At 43.6% G+C, this 21503-nt stretch overlaps 1 pseudogene; it reads right to left on the bottom strand.

The window, feature by feature from the left end:
• Positions 1-6173: 6173 nt before the first annotated feature.
• Positions 6174-13474, bottom strand: LOC122911741 (annotated as a pseudogene).
• Positions 13475-21503: the final 8029 nt, after the last annotated feature.

Genomic DNA, 21503 nt, shown 5'->3' with positions numbered 1-21503 from the left:
GGGGAGGAGCAGAGGGAGAGGAAGAAGCAGACTCCCTGCTGGCCAGGGAGCCTGATGTGGGGCTCAATTCTGGGACTCCAGGATCATAACCTTAGCTGAAGGCAGATGCTTAACCCACTGAACCACCCAGGCGCCCCTAGAGCAAATGTGTTTTAATGGGAAGTAAGCATAAGTGAAGAATACTAGTTTTCTTTTTTTTTTTTTTTAAAGATGTTATTTATTTATTTGACAGACAGAGATCACAAGTAAGCAGAGAGAGAGAAAGGGAAGCAGGCTCCCTGCTGAGCAGAGAGCCTGATGTGGGGCTCGATCCCAGGATTCTGGGATCATGACCTGAGCTAAAGGCAGAGGCTTTAACCCACTGAGCCACCCAGGTGCCCCAAGAATACTAGTTTTTGGTTGAAATGGTAAGTGTAGGTGAAACTTAGGTTCCCATGCAGGATCTCCCAAAGGAAGAGCATCACTCATTGCGAGCATCAGATGACCTCCAGATTTTTGATGGGAGGAGTCATCTTCATATCACAGATGCTGATTACAATCCTGGGGAGTTTCTTTCTTCTTTCTTTACCTGTGTATCTTCCTTTTTCTCATATGTGAAGGTTGAGGTCTACAGATCTGAGTGTCAAGCACCTGTTTGTAGCCAACTTCTTAGTCATCATCCTCACAAGAATCTCCAGCACAGTGACAGCTTTTAGGTAGGAATATTTTCTCCCTGATCTTGGATGTAAATTTGTTTACTGGATTACAGCGTGATATACTGTGCTATATTATGTAAGTATCTGAGGAATCTGGATGAAGGGGTGAAGTTTTTAAGGACTTTTTCATATGGTATTTGCACATTTTGTGTATCTAATTTCTTCAAAATAAAAAGTAAAGAAAGGCAGCATGATATGCTGTGGCTTTTAGAAATTTCAGGTGCAGCTGTATGTTCATATGGGAATAAAGGACATTATAGGTACATCCAAAAATCATTCTTAAAACTTGTCACCACCTTGGTAATTTTCCAGAACACTGGAAATGACATGTGCTTCCACCCCACATAATGTGCGGCTTACTCTGCTTCTTAGAACTGAATCAGAAACACAAGAGTAGAGCCACAGGATTGGATGTTTCAAGTGTCTGCTTTATTATGCATTGGTGGATTACTTTGTTCTGGAACCACCTCTAATCCTGCATGAAGTGGGCAGTTGGTCAGAGGAAAGGGGAAGACGATTCCAGAAGCACCATTGAAATTCTCTTAATGTCTGAATGAAAAGCTTCCATTTTTCCCTTCAGAATAGGGTCAGAAACTCCTCATTCTGGACAAAGTTCTCAAGACACGAGAGAAGAGCAGAGGTACCCGAGGAGAGGTCCTGCCTTAAGGAGGGAAGCTATCCTCACACAAGACAACCAGTTTTCTTTAGGTTTCTAATATCCTGACTGTACATGTAAGGTCTGTGAGCAGGGTCTATGCAGTCCCTGTGATTCTAAGAGAATACTGTGTATTATTGGTGAATGTCACAGTCCCTGAAGTGAAATACATGCACCCAGACATGCATTTCCTTAAGTGGCAGTGGGAAGATTATTTTGTTTTCACACAGTATGAGCTAAGAATAGAAGTATAAGAGTGGGCTCTGGCATCGTGTGAGGATTATTACTTGGGTATGGTGGCGGAACTTCTGGGTCCTGACTCTGAAGAAGTTTGACCTTCGTCAGTCTCAGATGCTCTTTTGGGGCGGTGCCTTCCACGCAAGGCTTGGTTGCACATCATGTGGGACCTTTCTGTGAAATGTTGAGGGAGGGCATTGCGCATGCACGTGCCTTCCTATCCTAGTCACAGGTCATGTGATTTAGTATACTAATTCCTGTGCTTCTCAGTTTCATCTTGTGAACATACCACCCCAAAAGCTATTCTCAGCCTCTTGCCTCATCGCTGTGCATTCTGCCTTCACCTTGGTAACCTTGTCTCCTGTTGTCGTAACCTGGAGGGTTTGCCTGAAGAGAAAAGTGAAGTAACATGGCACCTGCTGTTTCTTAGACGCAGCTGATTAATCTCTTTTTTCCTGTATCCCTTTTCCTTACATGACTGATGCAGTCCCAGGACAGCAGTAGAGCCTAGTGTTGCCATGGGAGACAGAATTCAGAGGAAATGTAAGAAGAAAGCAAGCTTTAGGATAGAGAATAAAAGGATTTTTTGAACAGATGAGGGCCTCCCAAACATGACAGCCTTCTGTCAGTCAAACAGAAGACCCACAATGGTATGATGCAGTGGTAGTTATAAAACAGGTTTGGTGTACCTGGCTGGCTCGATAGAGCACGTGAGTCTTGATCTTGGGGTTGTGAGTTTGAGCCCCACATTGACTGTAGAGTTTACTTATATAAAAAAAGAAAGTTTAAAAAAGAAAATTCTAGGCTTGGTCAACAGCCTGATTATAGTCCATTTCTTCAGTGAACAGGTGTTCGCCCACCATGGCTCCTGAATGAATGAATGCAGATAATTATGTCAGCGCCCGTGATTTGTTTCTGCGTATTGCACAAAGATTAGTGCCCTTAATCTCAGTCTATAGTTTTTCAAGTGGCAGGTCAGGTAACTCCCAACATGGGCAGTAGCTCAAGATCCTGGATTCTGACCACTGAGTAAAATAACCATATCCACTCTCATTTCTGCATGTCTGACATAGAGGCTAAACATCCAGCCCAGCGAATCTGTGAGGTTTCAGCTTCAGTGAGCCATCAGTGGACCAGTGTCAGACAATGAGGGGAACCTGGGATCACTGAGGTCCTCGTGGTACCAGGAGCTTTGCATCAGGCTATATATATGACTCATTCCTGTAGAGCTGAGATGTTGTTGATGTCAGTCAGGATTCATTCTTGAGTATACTTTCTCTGTTTGACCAGCAAGTCTTTCAGGACCTCTCTGCCTTGTTGGTTGTAGCGTTCAAGTTGCCTTATCAACATGGGAATGTTACACCAGATAGTCACAAGCCCTGAATGGGTCATGCTTCACTTTTGACAAATGTTCAGTAGTAAGCTAGTGCTGCTTTCCAAAAGCAATTTATCTGTGTTATGTAAAACCTGAGTCCAGGGGTGCCCTGGTGGCTCAGTCAATTAAACATCTGCCTTTGGCTCAGGTCATGATCTCAGGGTCCTGGGATCAAGCCCCACATTGCATTGGACTCCCTGCTCAGCAGGAGTCTGCTTCTCCCTCTCCCTTTGCTCCTCCCCATCCTCTGCTTGTGCTTTATCTTTCTCTCTTTCTCTCTCTCAAATAAATCTTAAAAAAAAAAAAAAAAAAAAAAAAAAACCTGAGTCGAAACCCCAATGGAGTCTTCCAGGGGAGACTTCCAGCCTTTGTCAGAGACTCCAAATGGCGGAATTTGACACAGTTTTGCATTTTCTCTGACATTCCAGAAGTCTATTACATCTTTACTGCTAGAATGAGCATTGTACATTGCCTACATAATTCCAATAAACTGTAATTGGGAAAGGATTTTGAATTTGTCACATTTTATCAGCCTTACCTACTGTCAGAGAAGGAATGTCCTATACAGTACTATTGAGACTAATGTCTCTAAGTTTCCAACAAACAATTCACCCACTCAGTGAAACCCTCGCAGCAGAGGGTTGAGACAAATGTGCTATATTCTCACCCACACACTGATGACAAATGTCTGGGGAGTTTTCTTCAATAACACTGTTCTACCTTGAGCCCACCTTGAAGAATGTGCATAAATAAGGAATCTCATACAAATGGTGATGGTTGTGAGAACTGGTAAAATATTTTGAAAAGTATTGGAAGTATGAATGAAAGCTGAACAGATGTAAGCCTATGACCATGAAATTTATCATTCGATATGTAACCAACAGAAATTTGTGCATGTGTCACCAAAGCACAAATTCTAGCATTTACATAGCAGAGCTATTCATAATAGCCCCAAACTGAGAAACACCCACATGTGCATCAGGAGTGAAAGGTCAAAGTAATTGTTAGATAATTTACACAAAGAAAGTCTATTAAATGTTGAGTCCACACAATGGAATTAATGTTAGTAAATGACCTATAACATACATTAATGAGTTCATTAAATCATTTGGAATGTGAAGTCAAATATTCTATTCTGTATGGGTCCATTTCTATAAAGTGCCAAAGAGGCACTTTGAAAAGTGATCTGTGCTGTTAAATGTTACATTGTTTACTGTGGTGCGGGGTAATTGGAAGGCTTAACAAAGAGGTTTTTTCGACTGAAAATCTGCTTTTTTAAAAACTACAAAATAGATACAGAGATGTGTTCACTTCATGCTGTTTTACTGTGCTTTGTACTTAAGACCTATACGTGTATCTTGAAAATTTGTTTTTAAATACCTATCACCAATTTTTAAAAATTCAGCTAAAGGTAAGTAGAGTGCTGTTTTCATGTCCTTTTGTTATTGTAAAGACATTAAATAGTACTGTAATTTGTTTTTAAAAGATGTGCTCTAATTCCTAGGTGAAACATGAAGATATTGAGTGTAAAACCTCCTAAATAAAGGTAAAGTAGATAATTATTGAAAATTTACACAGAAGATAGAAAGATAAGAAAATAGACCGTGGGTAATGCAGAACATGCTATTGCGTGTTGGTAAATCTAATCCCAATTTATCACTATTACATTGAACATACATTGGTAATTGCTCTTGTTACAATCTAACATTGTTTGACTCTATTCAGTGAATTTTTTTCATAAGCTAAAACATTAGGATTAAAGTAAAATAATGAAATATAATCTGACATTTTAACCTAGTAAATTGCCAACGAGACTGTATAATAGAGTTTAATGTAGGTTGTCCTTATAGTCATTGTAAGTGGTATTGTTTGTATATTTATTAATATGCAGTTTTCCAGTACTATAATTGAAAAACAGTCTAACAACTAACCACACATACAAATGCACGGACATTCGTACAAGTGTGTGTGTGTATTACATCTTGATTTGTGGTCTAATGTGTGGCAAATATTTGAGTGTCTCTTATCATCTTAAAAATAGTGTTGCTCTATTTTTGTGCCACAGGGCTCAGTATAACAAGATTCATTATGTCAAGCTAACTCTCTTCAAATTATTGAATACTTAATATTTTACTACAGTTTCATTAGGTAAATACAGAGATAGCTATATTGTCATTTTTCCCATACTTGAGTAACAACTGTTTTGTCCTTGTGGAAATCCTCCTGCCACAAACTGCACATAAACAGGATTCTTCGACTTTCCCTCGAAATGACTCTTCCTAAGCTGCTACAGGTTTAGTCAAAAGCTCCACTTACCTCATCATAATGGACATGAGTGCCTCCGGGTCTCTTTCTTTCCAACATGAGAATTTTCATCTTCATGTGATACAGAAAAGTCTCTAGAGTTGGCAAAACCCATGCCACCTTATTGTAGACCTTTTGCGTTTTTGTTTCTCACTCACCTGATGTCTTTTAAACAATTGGCCATACATCTTTGTGCTTTTGTTTTTCCCACTTTATAGGGAAAAAAAAAATGTGCTTCCCTCCCTCCACATAATTATCCTTCCAACAACCATCATCTCTATAAAGTTGTAACGTACTAATTTCATATCTTGGCCCCAAACACATGTATTACCTGAACCAGATTTCCTTTTCCGCTTACCCCATTTTTCATTTTTCCCAGAGAACATTTTGTTCAGTTTCTTGAATGGCCATCTTACATACTGTTCCTTTTCCATGGAACTTTACCAGACATTCTGTGGTTAATTTCTGGATAAATGTATTATGTCAAACTGGAAGTTCTGTGCTCAAAGACATCCCCATAATATCCAGGTTGTGTCAGGATCCATGTTTTATTATTTCATAGATTCAAACTACTCCACTATAATAACAGTTATGTGAGGATTTACATAATAATCATGCAGTGCATGCAGTACTCCATTTACAATTCTTGCGTTTATGGTTTATTATTGGACACAACTGCAGTCCAACATCTTTTGTAAGATGACTGTGTCATCACTGTAAAACTCTGTGAAGAGGAGTGAATAAACAATGGATGTTGTGCATAAACATAACTTTATATGTTTCATTTCTTTTTTTATGTTATACTCAAGCCCCATTGTAGGACTTGAACTTACAACCCATGCAGTCAAACATCTCACGTTCTATTGAATGAGCTGGCCAGGTGCCCCACTTTACATTTCCGATGACCTCAGGAGATTTTGTTCCTTGTCCACACAAAACAGAGCCTGGAGACACTGGAGCTGTGGCTCATAGAATGGAGGCCTATAGTTGGGAAAAATCTGTTGTTTAAGGCAAAGCAACACACTGGAATTATTAATAACAATGCAGAGTTGGAAGGTGGAAAATGGTATAAAATGATACAAGGATTCTTTGGGTGACTCTGGACCCAGGAGAGCATCTTGGGGAGAGATTGTTGGTATGAATATGTCTGACCCACTGCTTACGCTTATACATGTTGGAAACCACGGAGCCACTGGCCCAAAGCATGACCCCCAAGCAGCAAATATCAGAGAATTGATGACACTGTTACTGTAGTGATAATGGGGTTTTATTACCTAGCCCTGAGCAGTATCGCAAATAATTTTTCACTGTGATGTTTGCATTGTTCCATTTGCCGGTCATATACACAGGAAAAGAGATATTTACCAGTATTAGCAGGATCCAGCACCAGGAAACAAAGGAGCCAATGTGCCTGGAAGCTTTCACTTTAAGTTCTGCCCATGGTGGAGGTTCTGGGGGTGACTGTGATACCCTGGAAGATACTCAAGAGACAGGTGCTGCTGATGGGCACACCCCTTCCCACTCTGAAGATAGACAACAAGTGTGCATCTGACATCAGCCAGGAAATCTTTCAAATCAAGAGCTGCCACTGTCTGGGGGACTCCTTTAGGAAGCAGGGCTAAAGAGTTGGCTAGAGTCAGGTGCTTGAGAATCAAATCTGTGGACCTCACCCTGCGCCCAGTAGAGTAAAGGAGGAGATAATGGTAGAGAAGAGAGAAATTTCCAGTGATTCTGAATACTGATTGTGGTAAGATTGTTCTGATGGTCACATTCCTGAAGCCATTCTTTCAGCTTGCAATGGCTGATAATTATTTTGTCTTCAGAGTCCGAGGATCCTGCGTGGGAATATAATGTGTGAGCTACATTTATCATGTTGACTGCAATTCAATACTCTCTACTTACCATTGGTTCCCCATTAGAAATTATCATAGTCCTATAATTTTTAGCAACATCTTTCACCTTAGTGATGTGTTTGTACATAAGAGGAGCAGACAACACTCATATCAAAATGCAGGGTCCTTTGGTGCCATTCAAAGATACATAAGTTCCTGGACATGTTTATTGTTAATGTTACTAGTCTAAGTTTTTAATAGTTTTATCCTGAGGAAAACTCCCACAGGTAGCAGCACTTCTCACTTTCAGGTGGAACTTCCCTAGCTCCCACTTTCCAGCACCTGGGAGGGGTCCACATATTGGGCTCTCCCTTTCTCACAGTGAGACTCTTTAGGAGCCCGTCCATAGTCCCCTTTTCATACTCCCTTGGAGCCAGGAAGGCACACCACCCACCCCTGTGGTGGCTACATTGAATGCATTCTGGATGTAGCCACTTGGATCTCGGAGAGCTTGCCAGTAGCCACCAAAGACCCTGAGAACTGGGGATTTGAGTGATATGATAGCCAGTGTTGGCTGGACCACAGGAAGGACATGAGGGTGCTATGCCGGCCCATACCCAACACCTCGGAGCCTTGAGGACTGAGGCTTGGCACTGAGAAAGCTGGCCTCTTTCCTGAACAATTTAGCTGAAAGCTGGATGTTTGGGAAAAGTCGCGGGTGGGGGGGCGGGGGGCGGGGGGGGGGGGTTCCTGGGAGGGAGGGAGCATGCTGGGATGGAAAACTGCAGTTCAGTGCCACCAGGGGAGCTGCAGTAGAGCCTTCTAGTTCCAGACCTTCACAGGCATGTGGTGACCCCACCCAGTGCCTCCTGGGAGTCCAGGGTGCTGGATGCCTCACAGTCTGCACTTAGAACTTCCCATATGTTCCTTTCCCAACTTTCACTGGGGTCATGGCAGGGGCCAGGTACTGGGTGGTGGCATCTGGGTCACAACAGTGGAATGATGCTTCTTGAAAATCAAGTTGACGATTTTGTTTTCCTGTACTTTTTTTTTTTAAGATTTTATTTATTTGACAGAGATCACAAGTAGAGAGGCAGGCAGAGAGAGAGAGAGGAGGTAGTAGGATCACTGCGGAGCAGAGAGCCCGATGTGGGACTCGATCCCAAGACCTTGGTATCATGACCTGAGCCGAAGGCAGAGGCTTTAACCCACTGAGCCACCCAGGCATCCTTCCTGTACTTTCTTGTTTTCCTTTGGGGTCTTAAATAGAGCTCTTTTTAACACTTTCTCCCAAGTTAGTATAGATTTGATCACTTTTAGGGCAGAGGCTATAGCTTTCGAAAAAATCATCTTTTTTTTTTTTAAAGATTTTATTTGTTTATTTGACAGACAGAGATCACAAGTAGACAGAGAGGCAGGCAGAGAGAGAGAGAGAGAGGGAAGCAGGCTCCCTGCTGAGCAGAGAGCCCAATGCGGGACTCGATCCCAGGACCCTGAGATCATGACCTGAGCCGAAGGCAGTGGCTTAACCCACTGAGCCACCCAGGCGCCCCAAAAATCATCTTTTTAATTATACCACCCTCCTTTTTAAGTCCTCTTCCCCCCTTTCACCTTCCTTTGAAATCTTAAGTCTGGAGCAACCAGAGGATAAACCCTGAAAGGAAAGTGATTTCTTTTCAATAGCCACTCTTTCTGAGAGGCACTAAGGTTGTGTAGGTGTGCAAAGATCACCTGCTGTGGGCCGTCAGGTTTCAGAGGTTACCTGACACCCTGAGGCCATCTGTCCCCAGTTTGCTCTTACCCACTTCCACCCTCCTGCCCTTATTGAATTATAGTGCATAGAGTGGAGAGTGGGCAGGAGAACCAGGCTGATTTCTTAAGTATGTGGCAGTGTTCTTTGGTGGTCTTCAGGCAGAAAATTTTTTTTTTAAAGATCACAAGTAGGCAGAGAGGCAGGTGGTGGGGGTGTGTGTGGGAGGGGGAACAGGCTTCCTGCTGAGCAGAGAGCCTGATGTAGGGCCCAATCCCACAACACCGAGACCATGACCTGAGCCAAAGGCAGAGGCTTAACCCACTGAGCCACCCAGGCACCCCTTCAGGCAGATTTTTAAGAGCTGAAAGAAAAAAGAAAGTTACTTGCCTTATAGATCAGCATCAATTTTCCTTTCTTTTCTCCCCTCTCCCTGTAAAGACAGAAACTTGAAGTTGTTTGGGGCTAGGTGTTGGTGGTGGTTGTTTGTTATTTTATTAAGGTTTTAAAATTTAAATTCCAGCCATATACAGTGTAATACTAGTTTCAGATGAACAATAAGTGATTCAGCACTTTCATACCTCACCCAGTGTTCATCTGGACAAGTGCATTCCTCAATCTCCATCATGTTTCGCCTACCCGCCCCCAAATCTATGGTAACCATCAGTTTGGTCTCAATAGTTAAGAGTCTCTTTTCTAGTCTCTCTTTTTTCCCCTTTGGTTGTTTTGCTTCTTAAATTCCACATACAAGTGAAATCATATACCATTTTTCTTTCCTTGATTGGCCTATTTCATTTAGCATTATACTTTCTTGATCTATCAATGTTGTTAAAAATTGTCGGTGCCCGAGCGGCTTGTGGCGCATGCGCGGTTGGTTGGGCTGTGGGCAGGGCCAGCGCAGAGCCGGAGCAGCTGCGGTGATGCTTCTGGGCTCCGCTGAGACCGCCGTGCCCACTCGTGGCCTCGGCCGCCACTGCCTCAAGCCGTCGCCGCTCCGGCTGGGCCCGCGGGGGGCCCCGGGCGCCACACGACTTTGTCGGTGCCCGAAAGTAAACACACCATTAAGATGGCAGCTGGATGCGAGCCAGTAGGCGGAACTGAGGATTTTGTATCTATGTGCCTGCAAGTGATTGGTTGTGCAACTTTGGTATATATAGACATGTGCGGGCGGGGGAGAGAGAGATCCCAACAGCTACGCAGAAATAAAGCTTGCTTCGCTGAGGTCTCCTGGTCGTTCTTGCTGGCGAGAGCAACAAGTGGTGCCGAAACCCGGGAAACCTCGGAAACCAAGGAGTTCTCAGTGAATGCAAAGATCCGGTAAATGTGCACAAAATTTCAGATAAGAAAGTTCCTAAGTATAGGACGAGAAGTGAGAAAGTTCCTAAGTATAGGACAAGAAGTGAGAAAGTTCCTAAGTATAGGACAAGAAGTGAGAAGTGAGAAAGTTCCTAAGTATAGGACGAGAAGTAAAAGGGTTCCTAGGCATAGGACGAGAAATAATGGGATCAAAGTTTACTAAGATGGGAGGATTACTGACGGAAGTGCTTAAGGCTAACGGCACTCCGCTAGACTCTAACCATAAAACGGTTAAAAATGTTATCGAGGAGCAGGTCAGAGAAGCCTCTAAGGCAGGATCTAGTGGAGGGGGAGAAAGTTCAGAGGAGAGCTCCTCTGAAGATGAGCTTGGGGAAGCCATGACACACTTAAAATTAAAAGAGGAAGTCCCTAACGAACCTTTATTTTTTTTTTAAGATTTTATTTATTTATTTGACAGAGATCACAAGCAGGCAGAGAGGAGGAAGCAGGCTCCCCACTGAGCAGAGAGCCCAATGCAGGGCTTGATCCCAGGACCCTGAGATCATGACCTGAGCTGAAGGCAGAGGCTTTAATCCACTGAGCCACCCAGGCACCCCCCTAACGAACCTTTAAAGGGAAGGACATACAAAGAAGCCGGGAAAAAATATGACTCCCTAGCGCCCTCTGTCAGAAGGTCAAGAATTCCTACCCCTGAATGTAGGCCTATAGCGCCACCTGCAGAATGGCCGCCACCATATAACACTTCATGCTCCTGAGGGGCATGCGGTTGTCCAGAATGTAGAAATGCAGGATGGAGGGACATTACGGATTTTACTAAACCCTCCCCTCTTGCATACCCAGTGTTAGAAGATCAAAATCAACAGAGGTTTCATCAACCACTAGACTTCAAACTTATTAAACAGTTTAAGGAAGCAGTCACTACTTATGGGCCACAGGCTGCTTATACACTTTCACTTTTGGAAGCAGTCGGTAGCATGAACCTTACCCCAGATGATTGGACTAACATGGAAAAAGCAACTCTGTCTGGTGGACAATACTTGATATGGAAAACTGCTTGGCAAGAGTGTAGCTCAGAAACTGCCCGGCGTAATGCCACGTCAGGGAATCCCCACTGGAATATTGACATGCTCATGGGAGGAGGTCAATTTGTGGGACAAAACAATCAAATTGGGTACCCCCCAGAGGTGTATGTACAGATAGAAGCTGCAGCCACTAGGGCTTGGAAGACCATACAGGGTTCTGGCGATTTGCAGCGACAACTTTCCAAGGTGTTGCAGGGGCCTAATGAACCCTATGCTGACTTTGTAGATTGTCTGCTCCAAGTAGCAAGGTGAATATTTGGGGATGTGGACCAAGCAATGCCCCTTGTTAAACAATTAGCCTATGAACAAGCAAATAAATGGTGTAGAGAGGCTATCTGCCCTCGGAAGTCTAAGGACCTGACTACGTATATCAAAGTGTGTCAAGACATCACTGATACAGTTGTTCAGGGCCAAGTTATGGCAGCAGCAGTAGCCCAAGGGATAAGAAGTTTCAATGGAGGAACCAGGAGTTCTTCCAAGGCTTGTTTCCTTTGTGGAAGGGACGGTCATCTTAAGAGGGATTGTCCAAAGGGTAAAGGACCTCCTAGACCAGTCAAGCCCGCACCTGGGTTGTGCCCTCATTGCCGTAAAGGGAATCATTGGGCTAATGAATGTAGGTCCCAGAAAGATATTCAAGGAAATCCCCTGCCGCCGAATAACTGGATTCAATCCAATGACTCAAAAAACGGGAAGCAGGGCCCCGCGCCCGGGGCCCAACACAAATTTATGGGGCACTAACGCAAATGCCCAGGACATGGTATCCTCCCTTGGAAAAAGGCGCGCAACCTCTGGATCAGCAGGGCTCGATATCAGAGCAGCCGCCCAAATGGTCCTGACATCAGAGATGGGCATTCAAGCATTGGCCTCCGATCTAAGAGGGGGCCCCCCTCATGGTACTGTAGGTTTATTACTTGGCCAGAGCTCCACTTATCTCAAAGGTCTGATAGTTCACCCTGGGGTAATAGATTCAGATTATGAGGGAGAGATCAAGATACTGGTGTCTTCACCAAGGGGAATTACTGCAATTAGCCCAGGAGATCGGATAGCTCAACTTCTCATACTCCCTAGACAGCATGAAGCCTTTCCCAGTAAAGGAAAAGAAAAAGGTATGGGAGGTTTGGGGTCTACAGGAGTTGACCTAACATGCCTGACCCTGGATATGACTGATAGGCCCATAATTACCCTCAAGGTGCAAGGAAGAAAATTTTTAGGGTTACTGGATATGGGCGCCGATAAGAGCATCATCAGCCAACAAGAGTGGCCTCCGAGATGGCCCCTAACACAAGCAAAACAAACACTCAGGGGTTTAGGAATCGCTCAAAGTCCTGATCAAAGCGCAGCTACCCTTGAGTGGGAGGATGACGAAGGCCATAGGGGAACTTTTCAGCCCTATGTCTGCAATATTCCTATTTCCCTCTGGGGACGAGACATTTTGGAACAGATGAGCATCCGCCTGACAACTGAAACTATATACAGCCCCCAATCAATAGCTATGATCAAAAAATGGGATACACACCAGGAAAAGGGTTAGGGAAACAGGAGCAAGGTAAAATAGACACCATCCCTTTCACCTCAGAATATAAGGGGCAAGGCCTGGGTTTTCGGTAAGGGCCACTGAGGCAATGAAAATAACATGGAAGACAGATATGCCCTGCTGGGTGCCTCAGTGGCTCCTTACTAACGAAAAACTATCAGCTGCTAAAGCCCTGGTACAGGAACAGTTAGAGGCGGGCCATATGAAACCTTCTACCTCACCTTGGAATACACCTATCTTTGTTATTAAAAAGAAATCTGGTAAATGGAGACTTTTACATGATCTTAGAGAAATTAATAGGCAAATGCAGAACATGGGACCAATACAGCTGGGATTACCCATGATAACCACCTTACCGAGAAACTGGCCATCAATAGTGGTTGACATAAAAGATTGCTTTTTCTCTATCCCTCTGCATCCTGAGGATACAATTAAAGTTGCCTTTACCCTACCTTCTATTAATCATGCAGAGCCTGACCAAAGATATAAGTGGACCGTCCTCCCTCAGGGCATGGCTAATAGCCCCACTATGTGTCAATTATATGTTTCTAAAGCCATACAGCCTATTAGAGAGACTTACCCTGATTTAATGTGTTACCATTACATGGATGACATATTGTTGTGTGGATCTGACTCTACTACAGTTTCGGAAGCCTTAGTAATGTTACAAAAGGAGCTAAATTCATGGGGGTTAATTATAACCCCGAAAAGATACAGGCTTCCAACATCAAAGACTATTTAGGCATGAAACTATACAATACCATGGTAAAACCTTTAAAAGCCTCCATTAGAACTGACAAATTACAAACACTCAATGATTTCCAAAAGTTATTGGGGGACATAAATTGGATCCGACCCTACCTGAAAATAAATACAGGAGAATTACAACCATTGTTTGATATTCTGAAGGGTGATGCCCGTCTAGACTCTCCTAGGAGCCTCACTCTGGAGGCGAAACAGGCTTTGAAAATCGTGGAGGACAGGCTTGCCTTGACTTCAGCAGATAGATGTGATCCTAGCCAGATAGTCCAAGCCATAGTGATTCCATCCCCTTCTTCACCTACTGGAGTGCTATGGCAAGGTGGGCCCTTACAATGGCTGTACCTCCCAAACACTCTTCCTCGGATAATCACAACATATCCAGTTGCAGTAGCCATGCTAGCTAACAAATTGATCACTGTTTGTATTTCTACTCTTGGAATCATACCCAACAATTGCATCCTGCCGTATGCTAAGGAACAGATTCGCCTACTATGTGCTACCCTAGATGATTGGGTGATACTGACCACCTCTTACTCAATAGAATTTGATAATCATTATCCTTCACACCCACTTATAGAATTCACAAAGGGTATTGAATTCATACTACCAAAAATTAGTAGATCGACACCACTAAAAGAAGCCTCTACTGTCTTTACAGATGGAAGTGAAGAGGGCACAGGAGCTTATATCATAAATGGAATCGTGAACCCAGTCATAGTTCCTGCCAGGTCGGCTCAACAAGTAGAGCTACTAGTAGTGCTCCTAGTGCTCCAGAGATTTTCAGACACTCCCCTAAATATTATTTCTGATAGTCAATACGTGGCAAATGCAACAAAAAATATTGAAACAGCCATCCTCTCCTTAAGTGATTCACTTATTCCATGGATCTTAAGGCAACTACAAGAGGTTGTGCAACGGCGCACTGCACCATTTTTTTATAGATCACATCAGAGCCCATATGAGCCTACCGGGACCATTATCCGAGGGCAATCCTCTAGCAGACCACAATAGTCGTTTCCAACTTATTTGCCCTACCTTAGAACAGGCAAAGCTGTTCCATAGCAAATGGCATGTGAATTCTAATACCTTAAGATATAGATTCCATATCACCAAAGAACAGGCAAGAGATATAGTAAGGACCTGTGGGAATTGTGCCACATTACTCCCTCAGCCTTCCTTGGGGGTAAATCCCAAAGGCCTTCAAGCTAATCACCTATGGCAAATGGATGTCACACATGTACCTGAATTCGGGCAACAAAAGTACGTACATATATCAGTGGACACTTATTTGGGTATCATAATGGCTACTCCCCTCACGGGGGAGAATTCAAAACAAGTCATCACACACTGCCTACGATGCTTCGCAGATTGGGGTATCCCAAAACAAATAAAGACAGATAATGGACCTGCATATACATCAAAATCTATCCATCAATTCCTGAGTCAATTTGGTATAGTCCATACTACAGGTATACCTTACAATCCACAAGGTCAAGGAATAATTGAACGCGCCAATGGCACCTTCAAACGATGCTTACAAAAAATAAGAAAAGGGGGAATAGGGGATGACTACAAGTCACCCCGTGATCTTACATCTCTCACCCTTTACATTTTAAATTTTTTGTCCTTGGACCATAATGGTACATCTGCAGCGGACAGGCATGCGGTGGTTTCCGAACGCACTCTAGCCCAGGCAAAGTGGAAGGATATACTCACGAGCCAATGGAGAGGCCCTGACTCGGTCCTAAGATGGCACAGAGGTTCTGTTTGTCTTTTTCCACAGGATGCCCAAGTGCCTATCTGGGTCCCGGAGCGACTGATTAGAAGAATCGATCAACAAGAAGATGTGGTATATATACACAATGGAATACTATGCAGCCATCAAAAGAAACGAAATCTTGCCATTTGCGACAACATGGATGGAACTAGAGCGTATCATGCTTAGCGAAATAAGTCAAGCGGAGAAAGACAACTATCATATGATCTCCCTGATATGTGGGAGTGGTGATGCAACATGGGGGCTTAAGTGGGTAGGAGAAGAATCCATGAAACAAGATGGGATAGGGAGGGAGACAAACCATAAGTGACTCTTAATCTCACGAAACAAACTGTGGGTTGCTGGGGGGAGGGGGGTTAGGAGAAGGGGGTAGGGTTATGGACATTGGGGAGGGTATGTGCTTTTGGGTAAATTGGAAGGGGAGATGAACCATGAGAGACTATGGACTCTGAAAAACAATCTGAGGGGTTTGAAGTGGCGGGGGGGTGGGAGGTTGGGGTACCAGGTGGTGGGTATTATAGAGGGCACAGCTTGCATGGAGCACTGGGTGTGGTGAAAAAATAATGAATACTGTTTTTCTGAAAATAAATAAATTGGAAAAAAAAATACAGACACAGACACACACACACACACACAAAAAAAAAAAAAAAAAAAAAAGAAGAATCGATCAACATGGCCTGCCCTCCTGATGCTCAGCCTGATAGCGATCCTGGCGACACCAGCATCCCTTCAACAGATGCACCAATGGGCAATAGTGAAAGCCTGGCCGTTCCCCATGCCACTGACGAATGAGTCCACCATCCTTCCTCCTGTATATCTACTTTCATTCCCATGCCCATTTCTGTAAATCCTAAAGATTTGCCTGTATTGCTCTCAAGACATAAAAGAGGGATCACTGCAGCCATTATTGCGGCTGTAGCGGCCTCCGCAGCTGCAGCAACTGCAGCGGCTGTAGCTCTCACCACGTCTGTAACAAGTGGACATTCTCCAGAAACTATTGACGACCGGATGCATCCAATCACTTTCTGGACTTCGCATAACCTCCGTGGCCTATAATGACCTTTCTATTGCTGCTAATCTGTCGAAAGAGTTAAGCAGATAAGATTGACATAGCTCCATTACGGGATTGGGTATCTGTTGTAAATCCTTATGTTCCGCCGTTTTGCATCATTACGTAAACAACAACGTAGGCAACAGTTGGCGCTAGTACAAGCTTGCACGGCACTGGAAGCTGGTACATTTCCCCAAATCTGGCTGGCAGCGCTAGATCGGTAGTCAATGATGGGTAAGATTGGCTGCATGCACATAGCAACCTAAGCCAGGAGTTCTCCAACCAGGGGGAATTATCCGATGACGGGTAAGCATGTTCATGGCAGCTGACAACCTAAGACAGGCACGATCTCCTGCCTTGCATGCCTAATATAAAAGAAAAGGGGGAGATGTCTGTGCCCCAGCAGCTTGTGGCGCATGTGCGGTTGGTTGGGCTGTGGGCAGGGCCAGCGCGGAGCCGGAGCAGCTGCGGTGATGCTTCTGGGCTCCGCTGAGACCACCATGCCCACTCGTTGCCTCGGCCGCCGCTGCCTCAAGCTGTCGCTGCTCCGGCTGGGCCCGCGGGGGGGCCCCGGGCGCCGCACGACTTTGTCGGTGCCCGAAAGTAAACACGCCATTAAGATGGCAGCTGGATGCGAGCCAGTAGGCGGAACTGAGGATTTTGTATCTATGTGGCTGCAAGTGATTTGTTGTGCAACTTTGGTATATATAGACATGCGCGGGCCGGGGAGAGAGAGAGATCCCAACAGCTAGGCAGAAATAAAGCTTGTTTTGCTGAGGTCTCCTGGTCGTTCTTCCTGGCGAGAGCGACAACGAATGGCAAGATTTCATTCTTTTTTTTATGGCTGAAAATATTCCATTGTATACATACACCACATCTCCTTACCCTCAGCTGTTGATGGACACAGGCTGTTTCCATAATTTGGCCGTTGTAAGTGAGGTCACAATAATTTTAGGGTGCATGTATCCTTTTGAAAATTACTGTTTTTGTGTTTAGGAGGTAAATACCCAGCAGTGCAATTAATGGATCATAGGGTCATTCTATTTTTAACTTTTTGAGAAACCTCCATACTGTTTTTCACAGTGGCTGCACCAGTTTGCATTCCCATCAACAGTGCAAGAGGGTTTCTTTTCTCTCCACACCCTCACCAGCTCTTGTTTTTTTCCTGAGTTTTTTATGTCAGCCATTCTGCCAGGTGTGAGGTGATAGCTCATTGTAGTTTTAATTTCCATTTCCCTAATGAAGAGTGATGTTGAGCATATTTCCAAGTGTCTGCTGCCATCTGAATGTCATCTTTGGGGAAATGTCTGTCCATGACTTCTGCCCATTTTTTAATTGGATCATTTGGTTTTTGGATATTGAGTTATATCAGTTCTTTATATATTTTGGACACTAACTCTTTATCATATATGTCATTTACAAATATCTTTTCCCATTCCACAGTTTGCCTTTTAGTTTTGTTGATTGTTTCCTTCACTGTGCAGAAGCTTTTTGTTTTTATAGAGTCCCAGTAGTTTATTTTTATTTCTCTTGCCTAAGAAACATCTAGAAAAATGTTGCGTGACCAATGTAAGAAAAATCACTGCCTCTTCTAGGATTTTTATGGTTTCAGGTCTCACGTTTAGATCATGAATCCTGGTTTTCCAAACACCATTTGTTGAAGTGACTCTCTTTCCATTGCATATTCTTGCCTCCTTTGTTAAAGATCAACTGACCCAATTTTGGGTTATTTTGGGGCTTTCTATTCTGGTCAATTGGCTTATATGTCTGTTTTTGTGCTAGTACCACATGGTTTTGATTCCTACACAATTTGAAGTCTGGTATTGTGATACATCCAGTTTTGTTTTTCTTTTTAATTATTTTACTTTTTATTTCCCTTCCCCTCCCCTGCTTGTTTTTCTTTTTCAAGATTGCTTTGTCTATTCAAGGTCTTTCATGGTTCCATACAAATTTTAGGATTGTTTGTTCTAGTTCTGTGAAAAATACTGTTGGTATTTTGGTAGGGATTGAATTAAATGTGTAGATTGCTTTGGGTAGCATAGATATCCTTTTTTTAAAAGATTTTATTTATTTATTTGACACACTCACAGAGAAGACACAAGTAGGCAGAGAGGCAGGCAGAGAGAGGGGGAAGCCGGGTCTCTGCTCAGCAGAGATATGGGACTCAATCCCAGGACCCTGAGATCATGGCCCAAGCTGAAGGCAGAGGCTTAACCCACTCAGCCACCCAGGCACCCAGGTAGCATAGATATTCTACCAGTATCTGTTCTTCCAATGCATGAGCATGGAATGTCTTTCCATTTCTTGTGTTGTCCTTGGTTTCTTTCATCAGTGTTTTATAGTTTCCAGAGAAATCTTTCATCTCTTCTGCTAAGTTTATGCTTGGGTATTTTATTATTTTGGGTGCAATTGTAAATGGGATTGTTTTCTCAATTTCTCTTTCTGCTGCTTCATTATCGGAATATAGAAGTGTAACATTTCTGTATATCGATTTTATATCCTTCAACTTTATTGAATTTATAGGTACTAGTTTTTTGATGTAGTCTTTACAGTTTTTCTATGTATAGTATCAAGTTATCAGCAAATAGTAAAAGTTTTACTTCTTCCTTAGCACTTGGATGATTTTTTGTGGTGGTTGTTGTCTGATTGCTTGGCTAGGAATTCCAGTACTGTGGTGAGAATGGACATCCTTGTCATTTTCCTCACCTTAGGTGAAAAGCTGTTTCCCCATTGGGTTAGCTATAGGTTTTTCATATAAGGCCTTTTACTATGTTGAGGTATGTTCCCCTTAAACCTACTTTATTGAAAAAAAAAAGACCTACTTTATTGAGTGTTTTTATGATGATTAGACATTGTACTTTGTCAAATGCTTTTCTCCATCTATTGAAATAATCATGTTTTTAAATACTTTCTCTTACTAGTGCGATGTATCATATTGATTTATGAATACTGAACCATGCTTGCATTCCAGGAATACTGCTTGATCATGGTGAATGATTTTTTTTTAAAAAGATTTTATTTATTTATTTGTCAGAGAGAAAGAGAGCGCACGCAAGAGTGAGCACAGGCAGAGTGGCAGGCAGAGACAGAGAGAGAAGCAGGCTCCCTGCCGAGCAAGGAGCCCGATGTGGGACTCAATCTGAGGACGCTGGGATCATGACCTGAGCTGAAGGCAGCCGTTTAAACAACTGAGCCACCCAGGCGTCCCATGGTGAATGATTTTTTTAATGTATTGTTGGATTTGATTTGCTAGTATTTTGTTGAGAATTTTTGCATCTATGTTTATCAGGGATATTGGCTTGTAGATCTCCCCCCACCCAACCCCCACCCTGTGGTGTCTTCATCTGGTTTTGCTAGTAATTGGTTGTTGAAATTTTCTGTTTCTTCCTGCTTCAGTTTGGTAATTTATGTTTCTGGGAACCTACCCATATCTTCTAGGTTGCCTAATTTGTTGGCATATTGTTTCTCGTAATTTTTTAAAAAGATTTTATTTATTTGACAGAGAGAGAGATCACAAGTAGGAAGAGAGGCAGGCAGAGAGGGAAGGGGAAGCAGGCCCCTTGCTGAGCAGGAGCCCCTGCGAAGCTCCATCCCAGGACCCTGAGATCATGACCTGAGCTGAAGGCAGAGACTTTAACCCACTGAGCCACCCAGGCGCCCCTCATAATATTCTCTTAAAATTGTTTGTATTTCTTTGGTGTCAGTTGTTACTTCTCCTCTTTCATTTCTGATGTTCACAGAGTCCACTGTTTTGTTTTTGTTTTAGGGTTTTTTTTAATTAGTCCAGCTAGAGGTTTATTGATTTTGTTGATCTTTTCAAAGAACAGGCTCCTGGTTTCATTATTTTGTTCTATTGTTTCCTTAGTTTTTATTTCATTTATTTCTGCTCTAATCTTTATTATTTTCTTCTGTCGGTTTTAGGTTTCTCTGTTCTGCTTTTTCTAGCTCCCTCATATGTAAGTTGTTTGAGATTTTCTTGCTTCTTGAGGTAGGCTTGTATTGCTTTCTTGTTAGAACTGCTTTTGCTGCATCCCAAATATTTTGGACATTTTTTTATTTATTTCTGTGTAAATTTTGATCTCTTGATTTCTTGTTTGACTTATTGATTGTATCATTTCACCTGTATTTGTGCTCTTTTTCAAAATTTTCCTTATGAGTGATTTCTAGTTTCATAGCACTGTGGCTGGAAAATGTTGATAAAAAATGGCAGTATTTCGCATTGGTAGGTTTTCCCATTTCACATTCAGGTTTGCATCCCTTTTACAGACAGGTATGTTCCTTACTTAGATAAATTGCTTAAATTAAATTCAGGACCCAGCCCTGGGCCATTTTGGATCCAGCCTAAGTTCCTGGATCCAGCCGAAGAACCACATCCCCTCACTACTGAGGAACGGGTCCCAGACCACGGAGTCTGGTTGGCCTCTCCAAGGAGCAGCGTCTCTACCTCTAGGACAAAACCGTTTTTAACGAAAACCGTCTCAGCTTGAGAAACCGTAAATATTTTAGCTTTCAACCTAAGTGGCCCAAACGACTACAGCTCTACCTCACACTGTTGGAGACATCACTTAAATTAGGCAGCACGCCTGTCCCACAGGAAGCGACAGAAATTCAAAAGGCTGGAATTCCCAGAGAAAGACACGTCCTGGGAGCGGGCTGGAGGAAGTCAGACTCCACCCACAGGCCGTCTAAGGTTCCTGGCCTCACCCCTTAAGATCCAGCCAAGGGGTTCGCAGGGGAGCGCCCAGTGGCGGAAGCTCTCAGCCCAGCTTCCGCTCGCCCCCACCCCCCTTCGGTTCTTTGTGGAGGGATTCTAACCTTTTTCCTCCCATTACCGGAAGCGCTCCCCCAAGCTCCGCCTCATCCCATCCACGCAGCCCCGTTCTGGTCAGTGTGTGTGTCCGGGTCATTCCCGGAAGCGCTCCACCCAAGCCCCGCCCTCAGACGGTGAGCGGTCCGGCCTGGCCACTTTTCGCAATCTGCCTATTGACGGGTGCGCTCGGCCGGGTGCGCTCCGCCCGGGTCGGCCGAGTTCTCACACTGGGCGGAAACTTAGCTTACCCTTCCCTTTGCGGGAAGCGCTCCACTCCGGCAGCGCCGCAGCCCTGCCCTTCCACCAGCGCGCACGCGCAGTT

This window comes from Neovison vison, chromosome 7, assembly GCF_020171115.1.
Source record: "Neovison vison isolate M4711 chromosome 7, ASM_NN_V1, whole genome shotgun sequence".
Classification (NCBI taxonomy): Eukaryota; Metazoa; Chordata; class Mammalia; order Carnivora; family Mustelidae; genus Neogale; species Neogale vison.
The sequence above is the reverse complement of the archived record's forward strand: the minus strand, read 5'-3'. Positions and strand labels throughout refer to the sequence as shown.